The 16,590-nt window shown below is 47.0% G+C and overlaps 1 long non-coding RNA gene across 1 annotated transcript; it reads right to left on the reverse strand.

Moving 5' to 3' along the window:
• Nucleotides 1–14,054: 14,054 nt before the first annotated feature.
• On the reverse strand, nucleotides 14,055–15,448 carry LOC126636369 (uncharacterized). The gene is made up of 3 exons (XR_007627949.1): nucleotides 15,334–15,448; nucleotides 15,084–15,196; nucleotides 14,055–14,284 (listed from the first exon to the last, which is right to left on the reverse strand). It is a non-coding gene; the product is annotated as an uncharacterized LOC126636369 (long non-coding RNA).
• Between the last annotated feature and the right edge of the window lie 1,142 nt (nucleotides 15,449–16,590).

The following is a 16,590-nucleotide window of genomic DNA, read 5'->3' on the forward strand; positions in this document are numbered from 1 at the left end:
AGACATTTGCTTTAAGTTCTGGGTACCTCCAAGCTATTAAAAGTGTTTTAAAACTCCGTCTGTGCTCTCCTCCTCAGTCAGGACAAGACACCCTGTGCTCCCTCCTCAGTCCTTCTGCAGCACAACAGCTGGTTAAAGCACAATGTTCTTGACCCCCTCCAGCAAAACCAAGAGAGAACACAGCTCTGTGGTCACTTCATGTGCCCTGGAGGCCAGCACCATGTGCTGGGGACAGGGACAGCTGAGCCCAGTTGACACAGGTGCCTGGGTCCCAGCAGAGACTCCTGTGTGCACACAGGGCTGGACACGGAGCAGCAAACCCATCTCCTCTTCTGCACAGCTCAGACCTTTCCTCGGGGGCTGGGAGGTAAAACACAGCTAAAGGAATGGGATTTCACAGCTTGGTGATGGGGAATGGAGGACAAACCCTCTCCTGCCCTGCCTCTCACCAGGAGTGGCAGGAGCTCCCAGGACAGCTGCTCTGAGTGACCACTGCTCTGGCATGGGGAAACAGCATGGGGGAAGACATGGCCAGACCTGGAACCACCACAAAACTGGTGCTTTATTTTGTTGCACTTAAGGAAGGTTCCCTCTCTCCTTCCATGCTGGTCTCCAGCTGGAAACACAGCTGTGCAGTGGCAGCCCGGGCTCTGCTCTGTCCCTGCCCTGAGATCACCTTCAGCTTAGGCAGGAGCTCACAGTGCTCAGCCTTCAGAGACCAACATCTCACCTTCTGGCAGACCCACCCCTCTGCCCTCCAGTGAACTGCCCCAGCAGCCTTCCTAACCCACAGCACTCCCAGATGAAGGAAATCTTAAACAAAACTCACCAAGGGAACCCTAAAGCATCAGATGTCACATGGGAATGCCCTTATACCAATTTTATTAGAGCCCTTTCAGTCGAAGGGACCAGCTGGGACACCACAAGACCCCTCTCAGACAAGGGATGGGGTGTCAAATGAAACGTGATCATTAAACTCCAGCTCAGTCCCATGCAGTGATTACCCTTCTTGCCACACCCAACACCAGCCTCCACACTGCCCAAACTCTCCAGAGCCAGCACCAGCACCCACCACTGCTGGTTTGCTGCGTATCACCTACTCTCCCACTACTCTGAACTTTGTAAAGCAAACAAACACTTGGTTTAGTCTTTTTCCTCTTTATTTAATTTCATTAAATAAGGTTGAACAGGGCTTGGAGCAACCTGGTCTGGTGGAAGTTGTCCCTGCCCACAGTAGGGGGCTGGAATGAAATAATCTCTAAGATCCCCTCCAGCCCAAACCATTCTATGATTATAAGATGATGAAACTCTATTTTTCTGCTCTTCCTACACACACCCTACCAAGAGCCATGCAGCACGCCCTCCTTGCCAACTTCTGCGTTTCCATGTATTCCAAGCTACCGGCGCTTCAGGAAAAAATGAATGCAAAGTTAAGCAGACTAAAGCCAAGGTTAAAACTGCAATGGGAAGGAGAGCAGCCAGCAATGCCACCCTGCCCAGAGCCAGCATCCCCTGAGCCGTGTGCTCCATGTCAGGACAGTCAGGGCTGGCACTGCCTGTCACCACAATCAGCCATGGAGAGATTGCAAGGGACTTGCTCAGGCACTGACCTGTCACCTGAAAAAGTCAGCCCAGATAAAAATACCTGTTGCAACATCAGACTGAGTTTTCAGGCTGTGGTTTGGAAAGGAGAAATGTGTGAGCCCATAACCTTACATCTTGGTTGTAACACTAATGGAGGTTTATAACTTACATCTGTTTGGAACAGCAATCCCTCTTCAGCTCTCACACCTCTGTTGCAGTTCCACTTCCCGTGCTCTCACGGCACTACAAGCCCTTGCTTTGTCTGTCACAGAATGTTCTGGTTGGAAAAGCCCCCAGACCATCAAGTCCAAGCATTCCCCAGCACTGCCAAGGCCACCACTGACCCACATCTGTTAAATCCCCCCGGGGATGGGGGCTCCAACACCGCTCTGGGCAGCTGTGCCAGGGCTGGGCAACCCTTCCAAGGAATAATTATCTCCCACTGCCCAGTGTAAACCTGCCCTGAGCTCAGGTGCCCGGCAGTGCCCCATGAGCTGGCACCTCACCGGTGTGGCAGTGGCCGGGCCGAGGGGTGCCCCTGGCAGTGGCAGCACCCCGGGCTGCCGCGACGGGCACAATTCCATCCCAAATCAGCATTTTGGGAAATGGAGGGAGAAGCCACAGGGAGGCAGTGCAGCCCTGCAGACGGTTCCCATTCCACCAAAGCAGGGTACCCGAGGGCCCTCCGAACCCCGTGAGGAACAGAAACACCAGTTCTGTCCGTCCTTCCCTCCAGGGAGGACAGGAACAGGCTGTGACCATCACCTGGAGACTCAAGGACAGAGGAAGGGCTGCAGCACAGCACTGCTGCCAGTCAATGTTGTCCACATTGCCTTTGGTCAATCAAGTTACAACCTTGTAGTAAAAAGCAAAAATTACTTATTGTGCCCTTTGAAGCCTCTGATGAACACCCACCGACCGCTCAGTTCAGTCAGAGCAGCACGGGGCTGAAAATACCCCTTGAACCCTGAAACAGCTTTTGGCTTGATATTCAGAAGCCACTTCATATCACTTCACTAAGTTTCAGGTATTTCTGTTTTCTTTCTTCTTTATTACTATCTGTACTTTTTAATGGCACTTACAGGACTTGGAATTGGCCTGTTTTTACAAAACGAGGGGATGGTATCTACAAGACATTCTCTACAAGAGAATTTGGATACTGCTTTTCCATCTGTTGCTTATTACAAATTGCAAGTTGTATAAATGGAAACAAATGTCTTATTTGACAGTACAAACCCCCTTAGTGAGCACACAGAGAACCAGGATCTACCCACACTCCCAGCCACCTCCACCAAATTCTGTCCTACCTTAAGTTTTAGAGGTCAAAATAATTTAAGAAACCCAGACTTATAATGAGAATTCCATCTAGCTCACACCTCTCATTTCCAGCTTCTCAGTGTTCACGTAGTTTTATGTCTCACAAAGTTTTCCATTTCACAACAATAAGCACAATTCCTGAATTCAGGATCCAGCAGCAGATTGCTGGAGTTAGATTTGCCATCCCAGGGGAAAAGAGGCTGGCAGAGAAGGGACCTGGCAGACAATCAGCAGGAATCTTACACAAAATTGAGGCAGTTCTGATAAAACTGAAGCCCAAGGCAATCACCTGGGAAGGAGCTTGACCGCCTGAGAGACCATGAAGAGACATTTAGGAAATGTTTGCAGCAAGAGAGGGTTTGGATTTGTTTACTCAAACATGCCTCTGATTTTGTGTATGTACACATGTATGCAGCAGAAACACAGGTTTAAGGCTTAATTCTGAAATCAGCAATGCTTTGGGATTGCAGACTCACTGGGCATGTAAAGGATGAGCAACAGGAGAGATGTTATCCAAACCAGAGGCCCCCAGCTCCTCCAGCTGAGCTGGAGTACGACACAGCGATCAAGAGAAAGCACATGGTCTGTTCTTCAAATTACAACTTGATTCATAAACAAAGACATTAAATAAAACAAAATGGAACATGAAACAACACATGTTGAAAGCATCAGTCCTTGAGTCTTGGCTCTGGACACCCTTTTTCCCAGATTGCTGCCCATTTTTTATTTCCCCTTTCATCCTCACAAGAATGTTTGTAGGCAGCACATTTCGCGGTACCACAAATCTGAGGCCAGTATTTGTCAGCTCTGTCACGTGCTGCCTACCCTGATCACAGCTCACTGTACTTCAAATCAGGCTGTGAACTGTTAAAGTGAAGACAGCAGCAAAGAAAATGTTTTTAAAATATCTTTTGCAGATAATACTTTGTTTTCCTCAGTTTAAATTTGTTACATGACTTGTGCTGAACAAGTCCAGTGTCTTAGGTAAAGTGTGGACTTTGGGCAAACAATTTGCCTCTCACGAAGGTGTATTTCATGTTTTCCCCCCCACAGGTATTTCTCATGCCATTTCTCCCCAAAGCTGTTTCTCCCAGTGCTGCAGGAGGTGCCACGTGCCCACCCCTTCTCAGGGCCCTGCCAAAGGCTGTCCCTTGCATAAGCAAGTCCTGCTGCACAGAACAAAGCCCAAACTGCTGCCCAGACCTCATGTCTGTAAAGATTTTCTTTCATTTTGTAAGCAGAAAATCTTAACTTTCTTAATTTGTTCCTTTTGTGAATAGGAGAGGGAAAGGAAAACAACCAGGGGTAAATTCTCACCAGCTGCTGGAAACACCAGCACAAAAGACCCCAGAGACATTTCTTTATGCAAGAGAAGGTTTGGCCAAAGTGCCACAAATACTTGGCATTTGTATTTGTAAGAGAAAGGTTAAAGCAAGCTAAAACCATTGTGCTACCAATTATCCATCCCCTGAAGCCATCCCTACAGCAGTGCTGGACGGAGGGATTCAAACTTTTCTATTTCCACTGGCAGAGTGGGGACTCAGCCAGGGTAAGTTGTGCCACTCAAACGGGTGTATGAAAAGCTGTATGAAAACTAGAAGAAAATATTGCAGAAAGTATTTAGCTGATGTTAGAATTCAAACCATTTAAAACCAAAGCAGAAAATACGTGACCTCAGTAGACAACACGGGGGGGAAAACCCTTTGCAAAAGCAGAGTCATGTCAAGAGACACTCTGCTTACCAGAGACAGGTGAGTAATACATCTGTGTTCAGGGGGGAGTTTGTTCCTTGCTCTCAGTGAGTGCTTAGAATGGATACACGGGGTTTGACCTCACCATAATTCTGAGAAGTGTTGCAAATACTTTTAATAAGCACTAAGGACGTGGATTTGCAGTAACTGATTGTTACTGTTTATTAACTGAAGGTTCATTACAGAGGCTTTTATTAAGCTTTAAAGCACCTGCAGTGCCCAGCAGGTTGCAGTGCTGCTGCAGGATCCCACTCAGCCTCCAGCAAAAGACTCAGTTTTTTCAAGTTGAAGCTGAAATTTCTACCCGACAGGAGGGTGTCACAAGGGGAGGGTCCTCCTCTTCTCCCAGGCTCCCGGCCACAGGACAAGAGGAAACGGCCTCAAGCTGTGCCAGGGAGGTTCAGGTTGGACATCAGGAAGAATTTCCTCACTGGATGTGTTGCTCGACATTGGCAGGGGCTGCCCAAGGAGGTGCCCAAGGAAGGACTGGCCGTGGCACTCAGCTCTGGGCTGGGGACAAGGTAGGGATGGGACACAGGGTGGACCTGATGGGCTGGGAGGGAATTTCCAGCCTAAATGAGTGATTCTGTGATTCTGAAGCCGCTGCAAGAGATTTGCAATTGCAAAACCACCAAGTCTCCCGGGCTCATCACTGCTGTGGCTCAGGTTTCCCCACTGCACAGAGCCAGTCCCCACGCTCCCCCAGGTGTTTTGAACTGAAAACCATCTACAATTACAGCTCACTAAAACCTTTAAAAACCTCTGACTTTAATAATAGTAGTGCAAGCTAAGCAAATAACTCTCAAACCACTTCTCTAAATATTAAATCATTTCCAAGACTGCATTTTGCCTGTGGGAAAGCAAAGGAAGGGATAGGAATTGACTCATTGCTTTGCACAGACCGAGCGACAAAGGCAAACCTGAGTGTCAGTGCCTGCAGATGCCCTGCAGGTCTCACCTTGTGGCCCTATCACTTACAAAAGCACTTTGGAAAGTGCATCCCACCATGTTCTCATGTGTAAAAACATTAAAAAGCTGCAAGAGAATCCACAGCATTTGCCAATAACCAACAGAGCTGAGGAAGACAATCAGAATATTAACAAGGCAGATTTCTGCTGGAATTTGACCAAGGACTGGACAAAAGGGCTTACCAAAACCATCATAGAAACAGTCTGAGAACACAAATGGTGTCAGATTAAAAAACCACAGCACTTACTTCTTAAGTAGTGCCAGTGAGCAGCAAGCAGGGTTTCCTGCCCCAGCCCATCCCAGGCTGGTGGCCTCAGGAACCTCCTTGTGACATTTAATTAAGCCACCAACGTAACTGCATCCCCTGCTCCCGGAACGCTGGGGGAACAGGAGCTGTGTGGCCACCCAGGCAGCAGGGCACAAGGAAGACATGCAGCTGCTAGATCCTGGGAAAAAAGGGATTCTGGGAAGCCTGCACTAAGTGTGTTAGTTTGGGACTTCATCCAGCTCCCACAGCAGTCAGCAGATGTGTCCCCAGGGTGAACCACGTACCTGTGCCACAGTTCACAGAGCAGGAGGGGCTTCACCCCTTGGCAGTGACACACAGCTGCCAGCTTCGAATCAAACAGAGCAATTCTGAGTGACACAGACAATACACCAAATTCTGAAGTGAAAATACCTCGGTCTGCAGTTCTGCTAGCACTAATAAAATGCAATTTTACAAGGAAAAGATATTTTTTAAATTATAAAATTATAAATTACAGAAGATTTAGCTCCTACAAAACAGAAAAATTAACTTCAGGAGGAGTCTGACTTCAAGCCACAAAGAGGCAAATATAAAATTATCAGCGTCTGTATTTGAGTGGAAAATCTGAGTTCCTGAGAAACTTCATTTCTGCTGTAATCCTGCTCCAAACAGGAACTTTCACTGTCAGCCCTGCTGTAATCCTGCCACAACCAGAAACTTTTAGGGTTTTTCCATGGGCTGAATTCTTTCTGGCTAGGAAGAAATTCCAGCTTTAGCTGTTGGAGCCAGTTCATCCCAGTGGTGCTCACAAGCCAGCGCTGCCGAGGAGCCCACGGAGCGCTCCAGCAGCGTCCAGGAGCTGACTGGCCCCTCAGCACAGCAGCCTTGGGCACAGCCTGGCCCCACTGCCCACCCACAGCAGCCTCCTGGTGTCTGGGAGGGGACTGAGCCAGGGCAGGGGGTGTCTCTGGGAGAGGAGCTTCGCCTGCCCCCGGGCAGGGACACGGCACAGCCTTGGCAGCCTGGAGGAAAATGGTCTCGGCTTCTTCCACGAACCAAAAGACCCAGGCCCTGGGTGTCTGACCCTTTCCTCTCTGCCTGCAGGACTGAACCTGCAGCAAGGTCAGCACTTCCCTCTGTCAGATTTTCGGAAGAAATCAGAACTGAGAGCGAGCTCCCAGTCAGCCATCCCAGCCAAGGAAACCGCTATCCCTGGGAACCAGCCCATCAGTTAGCCATGTCACTCAGGCTCTCGGGCTTGTTTCAGTCTTGCAATGAGAGTTATTTCTAAAACTACACCCAGAAATGTAACACAGCCTCCTAATGGCACCCACAAAGAATTTAAACACAACCTGTCTGTGCAGGTGGAAAAGGCTCCCTCCTTCCATTCATTTCCACCAGCTCAGGAGGAAAAACATCATGGGATGTCATGGGCTGTTCTTCTCTGCAGTGCAAGGAGAGGGCAGTGGGATGTGGACAGACCCCTCAGACGCCCCCATGCAAGAGGATGCTCATGGCATCCCCACCTCAGCTCATGCCTCACTCGCTCCAGTGTCAGCACCGGGCGAGGAACACGCCTGTGGTCACGGGCAAGGGGCTTCCACCACATACACGTGGAATCCTTTAGGCTGCAGGAGACCCTGAAAACAGGAGAGCATTAGGGGTCTGGGAAAGCAGAGAGGAGGAAGCCTCACTGGGAGTCACATTCCTCAGTGCAATGGCTTAACAAGTGTGGAAGTACGTTATGTCCAGCGTTCCTGAACTCCCTGCTGACTTCTGCTTCCATGCAGTATTTTGGTTTTAACACAAAACTACAGCTCATAATACTGGTGAATAGGAAAATAGCAGAGAACAGTGTGTCCATCCAGAACAACAGCAGAAACTTCCACGTCCCCTTGTTGAGCCAGGTCAGAAAGGAAATGCAGGTTAAACGTTCCCTGTAATGAAGGTAAAACTCCCTCTGTAGGGCACCAGCGTTGCTGACCACACCTCATCTGGAGAAAGAGACTTGTGGAGCTTTCAGAGCAAACCCTCTTGTATTTGTGTGTCCCATTTCAGAGGCTGTTCTGGCAGTCACACACAGCACCAGACATTTGCACGTTCAGGCAGTTCCTTGAGCTCCCTGGTCTGTGGAAGGTGTTTATGCTTGGTTTTATGTTTTCCACCATGTATCGTTCCTATACTCCTGCTGCTGAAAGCGTGTTTCCCTGAGGTGAGTGCTCCTCCCAGAGCTGTACAGAAATATTTTCTTGTCTTTTTAATACATGGAATAAAATTGTAAAAACTGTTGCACACACACTGCTGTGCTGGTTTTGGCCAGGGCTTAAACCACAACAGCTGCTTTTTTCAATATCAGGATAAGCAAATCACTGCCTCAGTACTGCACTGCAGGGCCTTCAGGGGTGGCTCTGGCCAAAAATTTGGTTTGCACTGCTTATCACAGACATGTGCCACTAATATTAGTACTCTTCTTGCTTCAAAAATCATTTATCCATATGACATAACAGAGGGTTTAGTCTCAAAGCATTTCTGCCACCCTAAATTTAAGTGCCATGATAAAAACCCCACTGCCATTTCAGGCTCACCTGGGATGTGAGGTCAGTGGGGTTAAGCCCTTGGGGGCTGTGAGGTGGCAGCTCTGGGAACTCATACAAGAAACCTGCATCCTCCCAGCCAGGGGAAACCAGAGGAGCAGAGCTCGGAGACAAGGGTACAGGATCTTCATAAGGCTCCTCCAGCTGAGTAGAGCTGATGGCATTTTCTAGGTATGTTTAATGTCATTTATACCCTCAAATATATCCAGACACATTCAGCCTCTCAAGCCAGCAAGCACTCACATAAACATCTGAATTGGGGAAAGAAATAATGGAGTGCTGGCAGAAAGTGAGCCAAATGAGTTTGTCAGAGGCACTTGGATTTGCAAGATTCCACCCTCTACAGCCAATTCAGTCCTTGGAAATCAGTGGGAGTTTACCCATGTCATCACTGGATCAAAATTTGGTCCCTCATCCCCGCTCACCATGACCTAGAAATTAAATCTAGCTCGTACACCACCAACTAGATATTTTCTACATGTAGTCACAAGGGGAAACTCTCCAGCAGGAGCAGAGGAAGCCCTGTGGGGCTGTTCCTTTGTTTGGAGTTGAACCAATATTAGAAGGGGGAAGGGAAAAGCCAACATGAGACCATCCACAGAAGAATGCCAGGTAGAGCAGAGGCTCAGCACAAGGGAAACGTCAGACGTTTCAACAAGAAAACTCCAGATCTCTGTTTGCACAGCACTTGCTCCAAAGTACCTGCATTTAAAGATTTGAGCTGCAGGGCCTCTCTGCCAGATGTTTCTTTCAATACCAGAGATGGATGAGAGTGAACAGTGCACCCCCTGCAGAACCTGCCTGCCCTGGAGGCACCCGGAGCTCAGAGCCTGGCACAGGCACCTGGCAGCCAGGGATTGCTGCAGGTCTCCACCACGGTCACTGCTTCATCCACTCTGGGACTGACACAAGAACCAAACTGGAATAGAATCTTATTTTCAGTCATGCATCATGCCACCACAGGATCAGTGGTGCACAGAAGCTGCCAGTTTTGCCCAACACACAATTTTAATCTCATGACTATAACATCTTTTTGGTGAAGTCACTTTGGACCTCACATTGTCAGCAAAACCAGAACACAGCCAAAGGCTTTCTCTTACACACACAGGAGATAAAACAAACCAGGAGCCAAAAGCATGTGAATTTACAGCTAAGTACTCACAGACAGTGACTCTCTAATCTTGGCTAATGCTCAGCATCAGAAAATGTTTTTCCAGGAAGGACTCAGAATAACTGAGCCTTTTAAAAAAGGAAGGAAGCCAAGTTGTCCTTTTTCATTCTTCCCTTTCAGTGAAAAAGGAATTCTGAAGGTATTTTCAAGAAAAGGAAAGGTTACTTTAGTTCAAATGCTGGAAAACCAATCATTTTGCCCAGGTACAGCTTTGGGTTATTCATCTATAAACACTGACGAGGAAAATTCCCTTCCTTGGCTGCTCTGAAGGACACAGCCTCTCCTTGAAGGAGAAGAAAGGTCAGCATTGCTTTGAGGCTGCTACAAGGATACACCCCTGTGAACCAACCTGTGTGTAAGTGCACAGAGAAAAGAGGAGTGATAGGAAGCTGCTTTAAAACCACCCACTCCTTCCAATGGGTGACCAGTGCCTGATCCTCTGCTATGAAACTAAGGAAAAAATGTGCAAAGTGTTCACAAATTTGGATGAAAATCTTCTGTGACTAAGTACAACATTTACTGCAAATAAATCCAGTGTTTACAGAGTTATTTTTCCAAGTGCTTTGCACATAAACAAGGCTTTATTAATATGTTGGCAGAGGTTTAAAAACTATTTAATTTCACAAGTCCCCTCTGGCTCAGGGCTGCAGGGACAGCTCAGCAGGACAAACCAGCAGCTGGACTTTGATCAAGACCAGCTTTTGGCCCCAGGTTTCCAGCTCATAACTACAGCAAAAGCCAGGTTACAGTGTGTTACAGAGCTGAGCTTCCTCAGGAAATCATTTGTGCATGTATTTTAGACAAGTACCATCAGCCCTGAGACAGCGTTGAGAAAAGAGGCATTTTCTCTTTATCCCCAAAACTGCTGGAAAGCAGGAAAATAAGGCAAAGGTTGTTGCAGAAATAAGAACAATGTCACTGAGGTCTGCGAACAGAGCTGCTGAGTGTGCAGCTCAAAAGCTGCTGAAAGAATTAAGGACACATTCCTTTCAGCTTGATTCAACAAGTTTCTTCATATAAAAATTGCAACATTAAGCTAATTTTGTGGAAAGGGAATAGAATTAACAGCTTTTAGCAGAGACGTACCAGCTTTCAATAGAAAGCTCCCAGCCTGCATTTACAACCTGCTGTAGTTTTACCCAAGACCAGCATTAAATTCTTTATTGATCTGATTATTTGAAGTTACTTGTTTCAGCCATTCAAAATCAGAGCCATTGTCAATGTTCCAATCAAAGCAAAGGTTATTTGTACAGCAGCAATGTATTTACCTACAGCCTCTCTGAAGTCAGTGGCTTTTCCCAGTGCAACAGCAAAAGTCAGTCATGCTTTTGGGTTTGACCTGTATTCAATTAAGGACCCAGTAAGACAGTCAAAGTTTGAGATTCCTAACACAGCACATTTAATTTCCAGATGCAAGCCAAGGAATAAACAGAAAAGAACATTTATTTTAGTGGCTGTCGAGTTGCTTCCAAGTTCTCTCTCTGTCCCACATCCCTCACAGAAAACGAATAAATAAAACCAGATTATGCTGGGCTGAATGCAAGGAATCCCAAATCCCAGCGCCTGACTGCAAGCAGAGGATCCCTGCTTGCCCAGGTGTCCCAGGGGACCCTGCAGCACCTCCTGCCCCTGGAAATGCCAGGCAGGGGCTGCAGGTGAGCAGCACGGTGCTCCCCCAGCATGTCTCCAGGGTCTGTCCAGCACAGTGCCCCTCCCCTGGGCTCCCAAAAGGATGGAATTTGCATTAAGGGTTATGCCAATAGCAGCAGGGAGACAAGAAACTGGAGTAAGATGAGGAGAAAATAGAGGGAGGTTTATTGTATTTTGATCTGTATGAAAGCATCAGATTTCCTGACTTTCAGCACAGCAGTTGGATATTCTATAGGAGGTTTTATGGAGGAAAATGGTGTTTTGGAATAGTCTGCAGCATTCAGTAATGGAAAGGACATTCAAACCGACTGCTGGTTCCGACACAAACCAACACCCAGCACATTCCAAAGCAAACAGAACACGGGAGCAGCCCCTCAGGGAGCCAGCAAGGGAACGCTCTGCTCTCCGCCAGCCCCTCCTTGCTTGACATGTACCCCATGGAAGGGGGGAATCTTCTGTCACCCAGCACTGCTGAAGAGTTCCTGTTCTCATCCATCCAGCTCAGGATCAGCGGGTTATGCCAGAATAGCTGCTGTAGTGATGGCATTTCCTTCCCCTTCCCCTCATATCCCAGTAAAGCCCCACAGATGTGGGTGCCACCTCCCATAGCCACAGCAGGGTTAAAGCTGAACAACAACCACCAAAAGGCATTTCCAGGTAAATAATTGCTATTACAAACATAAGTCTATAAACTTGATTGGATGTGTAAGATTGGAGTTTGGATTCATGGAATTGGAGGGGAATTCACTTCACTGGTAAAAACAAGTTTGTAGGAGTTCTGGGCCAACAGAGCTGGATCTGTGCTGTTGCCCATACATTTATATCTCAGAGCTACCCCACCAAGATAAAGTTCAAAGTGTTCTAGAAATACTTATAGTCACATAATTAATTTAAAATTTCCCTTTTCCTTGTAATCAGAAGTCGATAGCACAGTCCAAGGAGCACAGGCCTTTACTCAGCACCTTTACTGAATTTACTGGGCATTCCAGAGATGGTCATTCCAGTTCAGTAGCAGATGCTCCTGTACATCCCCCTTCATGTGACCCAGGTCACTGCTCCTCAACACATGAGGTATTCAAATTGTGTCATAGTGTTACACTGAACTTCTTTATACACTTCATCAGACTTCAGACATTTTTACCACTACAGTTAAAACCAGAAACATCCCTTTTTTTAATCGCAGAGCCACACTGCTTTGTGTAACAGCTCAAATACTTCCCTGCACAAGTACGAGGTTAAACACAACCTGGACAACTTTGTAGGACACAGAGAAAGAAACTGCACATTATTAGTCAATGATGGAACATAATTAACCAACACAGACTTCAGAAACCTCATCTGGAGAAGTTTGGACGAGACCTTGATTTTCCCTGTGGTGATCCACTTCAACCCAGAACACAAAATAAACACGTTAAATCTAATAAATGACACCACAGTGTGTTTTAAATGTCAAACTACACCACATCCACATCAGACTCAAAGCAGGGCAGTCAGAGCTTTGGAAAGCCAGCAGCCACACAGCAGTCCCTGTGAACCATCCAAGGAGCCACAGGACTACATTATTAAGACAAAAGTAGCAGATGAGACACTGGGAGATCATTACCCAGCTATAACATAATGATCTTAAGTAGGAGAATTGGAATTTTTAAAAGTAGCTTTGATTAGGTATTTTACACTTGAAGGGGGTTCAGAATTACTCTGCTGAACATACAAATGATACAAATGGAGAAAAAGGTGAAAATTACAAGTTTAGGCTCTCAATTTTTCACTTTTTAATCTGTATCACACTTTCACATGCCTTCTCCTCCCAATCAACTCTTCACATGCTGTTTCAGAGGGAAATTATTCTGTCATTTAAAGCCAAAGGTTTTAAAAGGTCCCAGCAAGTGACCATCCCCTCTGCCTTCATCACCTTACTGATGCCAGTTCTCCACAAACCCAACATTTCTTCATTTCACACACATAGCCCCAGAATCCACGTTTTTACATGTTTTCTGGCACAGCTATAGCAGAAAAGCCTTCTAATGCAAGTTAAATTTATACAGGAAAGTGTAGCTCTGATTTTATGTGACCCACCTGGCAAGGTCAGCAAGTAAAATAAGGTGTAACAGCTAAAAAGGTTCTTACTCCCTCTGCTGTGAACAAGAACATCCCAGAGCAGCACTCAGGCTTCCTTACCTGCAGAACAGGCATCTTCACTTCCCTCCTCCTGACATTTCAACCCAGAAGACCTCTCATTTCTCAGTCTTCACCTTGACTTATAGGAATTCCTATACCTGGACTCGTACAGGAATTCCTGCCTTCATGAGGTTTCTCACAGCCTGCAACTGCCATTCTTCAATCAGGAGCCTCCAAACAGGGAATAGGACAGAACAGAGAACACCTGGCCTTGCCAAACAAGGCAATGCCCTCTCCCTCCCTTAAATAGTCCCTGGGGGTTGTGTTTCAACTACTTAAATGCTCAATTAAAGGCCAGATGCAGGGCCATCTTCAGGAAATGACAAATTCTTATTCCATCACAAACAGAAATTATCCAGAGCAAGGATCAAGTTTTGGTTTGTTTTCAGTTGGCTGGGAGCTGCAGAACATTTCCCTCCAACCACTGCACCAAACCTGTAGGTCCCAGGGGCAATAGGTTTGTACACTTGCTGCCTGTGTCCTGTGGATGTAAATCCATGAAGTACAGTGGCTGTCAAGAAACACAGATGTGCCCCATTTAGCATCCTCTCAATACATCTACAGAGAGCAAGACAAAGACTTACAAACTCTGGTTCGGTGCTGCTTTTGCAATTCAGACCATGGAAAAACACTCCAGCCGCTGTCTGAGATGAGCATTGAAGACATCCAGCCTGCACCTGCAGGAGTGCTTCAGCAGCAGCGCCTGTGTTTCGGGGCAGCTGCTGCGGGAGTGGATTTGCAGGTGGCTGTCTCTGCTGGGAGGTGGTCTGTCAGGAGAGCACAGATCTTCCTGAGAGCACAGGAACCACCCATGGCGATGGCACTGCAGATCAAACACAGAATGACTCTGGTTGAGGATCTGCTCCAGTAATGAGGAGAGCAGATCTTCCCAAGGCACACCGGGTGTTAAACAGGCTTGTCCTCTAAACTGGAGTGCCAGACAACCCCTCCCTTCATGTCCACCTCTAACAACTGCCCAGGTGAAAGAAAAATCAGCAGTATCACAGCTTTCCAAGCAAGAAAATACAGACCTTTATCAAATAAATAGTCTGTGGTCTGCATGGCTGTGTGAAATGCACCAAGCAGGAGCTCTTGCTGTGACTGCCCATACTGTGGATGATTTACAGTGTCCCAGGTCATCTGGGCTGGATGGAGTTCAAAAGCAGTGGCCAGTGGGGGTCCCTGGCCCTTCAAACCCAGGGTGGACATGAACAACAGCCCATCCCACCCAGGAAAGATGGATTGCCTCCAGCCCACCCAGCTGAGGTTCCCATCAGTCAGTGGGAGCCCAGGGAGGACAGAAGGAATCTGAAGCACAGAGCTCCATAGCCACAGGTACTGCTGGGGACAGGATGGCACAGGAAGGGACAGGAGCCATGGCCCAATCCTCTTCACATATATTCCTCTGAGGTACTGCTTGGTTTCCCAGAGTGTGGCATTCCCTGGGCTCTGCACACAGCAGGGATGACCGTCCCCAAATCAGTATTTGCACAAATCCGTCGGCAGCTCCAAACACTGACCACGATTCCAGGGTCGATCGCTGCTTTGCTGGGAGCTTGTCCAGCTCATTACAATGGAACTGAAGTGTCTGACTACAGCCTTGAGCCACAGGAGAGTTGTACCTAAGTGTGTTATTTTGAAAATTCCCAACAAGGCACTTCTGGAGGGTCATGTCGTCCTTTTCAAGGCATCCAGCAACCCACAGAGGCATTGAAAGAATTTGGCCAGCAAGAAGCTGTGAAGGAAAAGAAAAACAAGGAAACATTTTGCAAAGGGCCTTTAAGGAGAACTGGCACAACACAGAGAAGAGAGAGCATGAGGAGGGATAAACTGAGGCAGAGTGGGAATGCTGTGCGGCAGGAGCAGAGGTACCTGCAGTGCTGGTCTGGGAAAGAGCTGGAGCAGTCTGACAAGGGAACAGTGTGATGTGACAGGGAACAGGCAATGTCTGCAATGGAAGAACAAATTAAAAAGCAAAATTCATCCAACAAAACCCAGGTACATTATTCAGGTACCTAATTCAGATTAGCATTGTGTAAAAAACCCTTTTGCTGACACTGATGCATGAAACACATCAGGGTGGTGTTCTCCAAAGTTGTGTTCTGCTCCATTAATGACATTTCTATTGACTACTCTAAATAAAGGGATCATCCTCTATTTCCTTCAAGATTCCAGCTCTGTGGATCAGCCCCACCACAATTTGCTTGAAGGAAACTGGTAACACATCTGAATATCCAGAGCCTCCCACAACAGCCCCTGATGGGCACGAAACACATCCAGATCCCCTGTGCTGGGCTCTGCTGCTGCCCCAGGAGTACCAGCATCATTATTAATACCAGAATAATGATCAGGACTGCCCATTAGAGATGCAGAATCCATTCCCTCCTGGCTGGGACAAAACCAGGTTATAGCACAGGTTATACCACAGTTAGAAACTGATCTGCTGAAAAATGAACTGAAATTGTGTCCCAGTTTTGGTATGCACACTTTGCTGTGCAGATCCACTTCACAAGCACTTCCTTCACTCAGCTTTCCTCTTCACAGCACTTCTGAGCTCACACTCAGTCACACTTTCTTGCCAAAATATAGTTCCACTTAACAAAAAGCTCCCTTCATTCTCTGCACTTAAAACATTGGCAAGGTCCATTGTACATCTAAAATATTTTTTTTTTATTTTAATGCAGATTTTTGGGTATGTGTTTTCGTAAAACATTCTCAGAAGAAACTTGAGTCCCGTTTCTACCACAAATTCTGGAGACTGGTACAAATCATTAAAAAATGTCTTTTACCTCATGTTCACAGCCACAAAAGCACAGCATTAGAATGTGTGACTCCAGTAGCCTTTCCAATAGAAAAAAGCTTATGAAAGCACTTGATGCTTTGCCTTTCAGACTGTAATTAGGATGGAGAAAATGCTCCTAAGGATTGACCTGCTCACCCTCTCTATCACTCAGGGGAACAAAATTCAGAGTGAGCTCCCTGTTCTCAGGGTAGCACCTAAAAATGCCACCTTGGAATTTAGTGCAGGGCTCAGTTGAGGTGGTGGTGTTTTTCTGAGACCCACAGTGCCAGCTGCACAAGCAGGTCGGTGTTTCTTGGCACGAGCTCCCATGCTGGATCAAAGTGAGA

The sequence above is a fragment of the Myiozetetes cayanensis genome, unplaced genomic scaffold (genome assembly GCF_022539395.1).
Source record: "Myiozetetes cayanensis isolate MyiCay16 unplaced genomic scaffold, myiCay2020 scf13, whole genome shotgun sequence".
Lineage (NCBI taxonomy): Eukaryota > Metazoa > Chordata > Aves > Passeriformes > Tyrannidae > Myiozetetes > Myiozetetes cayanensis.